The sequence below is a fragment of the Marmota marmota genome, unplaced genomic scaffold (genome assembly GCF_001458135.2).
Source record: "Marmota marmota marmota unplaced genomic scaffold, marMar, whole genome shotgun sequence".
Lineage (NCBI taxonomy): Eukaryota > Metazoa > Chordata > Mammalia > Rodentia > Sciuridae > Marmota > Marmota marmota.
Genome location: NW_025999900.1, coordinates 1,408,946 through 1,413,993, shown reverse-complemented (window position 1 = coordinate 1,413,993; position 5,048 = coordinate 1,408,946). Strand labels below are relative to the sequence as shown.

The 5,048-nt window shown below is 39.7% G+C and overlaps 1 pseudogene; it reads right to left on the bottom strand.

The window, feature by feature from the left end:
• Positions 1-2,483: 2,483 nt before the first annotated feature.
• On the bottom strand, positions 2,484-2,579 carry LOC125615443 (annotated as a pseudogene).
• Positions 2,580-5,048: the final 2,469 nt, after the last annotated feature.

The following is a 5,048-nucleotide window of genomic DNA, read 5'->3' as shown; positions in this document are numbered from 1 at the left end:
CATGGCTTTGAAAAAAAAAAAAAAAAAATCCTAACAAACTACCCGCCTCCCCACCCTGGGAAATACTATATTCTTTTACTGGATCTTGGGGGAAAGGGCTCCACTCACCTGAGTGGAATTTCTCATGGTAAAGGCAGTGGGCAGCAAATCAAGGCTTAAGTACCATTCACCATTGCTACTTTACCAAGATTTAGTAGATTCTTTTGAATAAATGTTTCTTCATTGGCTTCAGATAATTCCAAGAACTCTAAATTATTCCTTAAACATTTTCACTAGTTATAGTTGTTTCATTGAGCAGTGTATCCATGGAACTTCTTACACTGCCAATTTGCTGAAGATGCATTTAAAGGCATTACTCTTGTCATCAAGTTGCTCACCATCCACTCACCTCAAGCAGATTATAAAACTGTACTTAATATTAGTGTGATAAATACTATGAAAGAGTTAAGCACAATGCAACATGGGAACACCTAGGAGAATCTCCTAATCCAGGCCCTAAGAGAATAAGTATACTTTCTAAAGTAGAACTGAGTTCTGAAAAGAGGGAAACTATTAAGGATATGGAGATGAGATAGGAAGGATGCTGTAGACATACAGAAAAAGCAAGTACAAAGACACACAAAAAAATTAGAGAACATATTAGGAGGTTCCATCACTGGGGGAAGAGAGGCAAGGAAAAGAAGTTGGCAGTGTTTGGAACAATATATAAGAGATCTCAAAGCCTGGACCTGTACCAGTAAATTTTCTCCCTGGATGTCTGTCTGCTAAGTGTGAGTCTTTTCTGTGAAGGATAATTGACTATCCTAAGACAGAGAATGCTGAAGAGATTTAGAGACCTATCTCCCTTGGAGCCATTTACTTACATTCCAGAATGATTAAAAAAAAAAAAAAAGAAAGAAAGAAAGATAAAGGCCTTCCCTTCCTCTTCCTCCCCAGAGAAAATTTGTTTACATTTCATAGCAATTTTCTCTACAGGTATTGGCAGGTGTCCCAGCCACAACATACAAACTCCAAGTCTCATAGTTGCAGTGTTCCTCTCCTATAGTGTAAAACCCTACTGCATATCCAGGTGAATATGTGGCCATCATCATGTAGCCCATGGGAACTGGCATTAATATGTTGTCTGAATAATAAACGGCCTGTTTGCTGGTGTTTCTATCAGTACATATACATACATATAAATCACAAACTCCTCACAGTTTTGCAGTTTGGACCTTAACGTCAACTACACAAGCATTCAAACTCCCACCTGAAAATAATCATTAGGTACTAAATTTTAAAAATCATTATTTCTCCTGTTAAGGAAAGTAATCGTCCCTCCTATAAAGCATCACAAAGAAAGAAGAATGAATTATGTAAGAAGTAATGTCCTCTGGCACTTGGTCCCCAAGGACAACGACTATTTTATATTCATTAGACTATTTTCCTTGAGGGAATGCTACATATAGAAATAACATCATCATAGTTTTGTTTTAGAAAGATTAATTTGGCAACAATGAGATGTGGCAGGGATGGGGCAGATGAGGGGGGGAAGTAGAGGAAAACCAGGCCAAAACTGATGAGGTAGTGTAGAGAAGGGACAGATTATAAAGAACATACAGAAACAGAACCAAAAAGACTGTCACTGACTGAATATTTTGATGAAATTAAGGAAATTATTGTTATAGTTTTAGATGTTATATTGTGGTTGTCCAAAAAGAAAAGTCTTTTTAGAGATTCATATTGAATTATTTCTAAATAAAATTATATGATTTCTCTGGATTTCATTCAAAATCATGGTGGCAGGGGAGGGATGTGTGGAGGTATACGTGAAAAAAAGATCCTGAGTTGGTAATTGTGGAAGTTGGTACTGTGGGTGACACTGTGATGAGACACCAGATGTCTCAGGAATGACATATTTACTTTCCCGGCTATGGGTATGTAGCAGATGGTCTTCAGCTGTTAGTCCTCTGGGAATTGCTAAGCTGAGGAAAGGTCACGTCTCCTTCTGGGGGCAGCCTGCATCCAATGACTAGTTGGTGACCAGTGTAAAGGCCAGACCCTCCCAGTAGCTTGAGACAACTCTTGAGGACCAGCTCCAGAGCTTCCCAAGTGGCTGGTGAAGGCAGCGACTGGGACTGTGTGTCAGCTTCCTGCCTCTCTCTCTCTGCCTGTTTCTAATCTTTTCTCTTTCACATGTGCTTATCCCAAAAGCATTCCCCCCCAAAATCACCTGCAGTTTTATGTCAGAGTCTACTTCTGAGGGAACCTAAACTGGAGAATTTTTGGCATTATTCCCTTTACTTTTGTATATGTTCAAGTTCCCACAACAAAAATTTTAGCCAGATAAAGGATTGTGCCAAACTGGATTTGGTGGGTGAGGCAGTAGTGACAATTGACCTCTACAGTTCTGGTTTCTGAGACTGAGTGGTGCCATTCATTGAGCAGGGGATGCAGGATGAGGAGCCATTTGGAAGATAGATAAGGGGTTAGTTGTTCTTTTAAAAAATATGGAACACTTCATGAATTTGTATATCATCCTTGTGCTAGTCTTCTCTGTATCATTTCAGTTTTAATCTATGTGCTGCTGAAGTAAGCACCAGGAGTTAGCTTTAGACAGGACAAATGTGAGGCACCTGAAGAAAGCAGTCTGGGCTGGTGATACAGAGTGTCAAGCTACAGATAGGTCAGAAAAGGAAATAGTGGTTTAAAACATCTTTTTTTTTTTTTCATTTTTCTTTTTGGAACCAGGGATTGAACCTAGGGCCTGGTACATGTTAGGCAAGTGCTCTTAACACTGACCTACATTCCCAGTCCAGTTTAAGATGGCTTAAATGACCAATATAAATTTTATTTAGCCTTGAACTGTAGTTGCACAATTACAGTTAAATGATGTTGAAGTACCTCATAGAATGGGAATTAACCACTCTCGATGACCGGAACCACATTCTACAATATTTACTTATTATTATTGTTTTTGCAGTACTGAGGAGTGAACCCAAGAGCACTCTACCACAGAGATACTCCCCCCAGCCTTTTTTTTTTTTTTTTTTAATTTTGAGACTAGGTCTTACTAAGTCAACCTTGGACATTGGATCCTCCTGCCTCAGCCTCCTGAGTAGCTAGGGTTAAAGGTGTACGCCATAGTACCTGGCTACAATATTTATTATATCTTGCATTTTCTCAGCCCTACTGAATAAATGAATTCCACTAGAAAAGATAGAAAATAGTCCTGTTTTGCCCATTCTGTTCTCTGGTCAAAATTATCTAGTCCTCATGTCACACATTAAATCCTTTTACCTTCGATTATGTTAATTATTCTTGTATAAGCAGAGTGGAAGGCTTTTGGAAAAAAAAAAGATGAATCAGATGGAAACCTGTGTTTCAAAGAAACTAAGTTTAATAGGGGAGATAAGACAACTATAAATTATCATACAGTTAAAAAAAAAGAGGTGAGAGAATGAAAGATGTAGTGATAAGTAAGTTTATAAAGGTGACAAATGTTTGCTATTCAGGAGGCTCTAAGAAGCAGCATGGACTGATGCAAAGCACCTACTCAGACCGTGCTATCTCCTAACTTTCTCTTGTAGGACTCTATTAGGCTTCCCTGTAAATATTCTATAGGAGATTAGGAGTTTATAACGGTTTATGCCACAGCTCATGTAGTATACCTACCTATAAAAGATTTTTGTCATAGCATTATATGTAAAGCCATGTTTTAAAAATCCATCCCAAAGAGCAAATAATATTATCCCAAAATATCTGGAAAGGAATCCTGCATAATATAGTGCTTTTTAACGTCTTAATATTTCAAAGATCTCTAAAGATAGAACCGACTTCATAGAATCCTAGTCTACTTGTCAGGCTATATATGTAACAGTTCTCAGCTTTTTAAAAGACATGACCATTTTGATGAACATTACAGGTCCCACCCAGCCTGTTCTTCTCTGTGGAGAATTGTCCATCTGTAATGATTTAAGCAAACACAGGACCAAAAGAACTATAGCACTCTCCTTAAATGATACCTGTCTAAACACATACTATAGATCTGTTTTCATTAGCAAAGAGCATTTGAAACACCTCAACCACAATTTTATTTATTTATTTAATTTAATTTTATTTTTTTGTGGTGCTGGGGATTGAACTCAGGGCCTTGTGCCTGGAAGGCAAGCAAGCTATCAACCTAGCTATATCCCCAGCCCTCAACCACGATTTTTAAAAACGGTCCTCATTTTCTATGAAATTCTATTTGAAAAACCACAATTACGTTTCCTGAAAGAAGCAGCTTAAAATATAAAATATGGTGAGCTATGGATTAGCAGAGGTGAGGATACTTTTTCTAAACAATACTAGGCCTTTTTACTTTACAATTAACAGTGGACTCAACATACCAAAACTATAGAGATTAAATTTAAGGCCCCAACTTTTTGTATGCTATAAATTCACCTAACCTTTAGCACAAAAGACCCTCAATAACTGACGCGCAGCAAAATTAAAAAACCAAGCAAAAAAACAACCCAACAAAAAAACTCACCCCCTGGGGCAGCTATACATTTATTTATTAGTCATATCTCAAAGTGCTTTATTTAAAATGAGTTGAGTGTTCATGGACATTAAAGGGGGTATATTTAAACAACTCTATTTCAGATTATATGAGGACTAACTTAAAGTACAGTTTTAGCCATAGTAGAGTTAACTAAGGCCTAAAGTATTCAGAGACCGCAGAAATTTTCCTATTCAAAGGATAGATTCACATCCCAAAGCTTCCGCCTGGGAATTCGGGACGTAGCTGTCAAAGGCAAGGTTGAGGGAATGGCTCTATCGGTCACCGAAGACAAAGGCGGGCCGCCGCGCCCCCTCCCCGCGCGCAGATCCTCGCACATGCGCTCGCACACGTAGGCGGGAGCCGCTGGCGCAGCCGCGCCCAGCACACGCGGCCGCCGCGTGCGGACCGGAGCCCTGGGCCCAGGGGCCGCGGCCCGGGCGGGGTCCCACGACGGGGTGTTGCGCCCGAGCACGTACCGGGGCGTGGCCGGCAGGGCGGAGGGCGGGGCTTGAGGAAGTTTCTG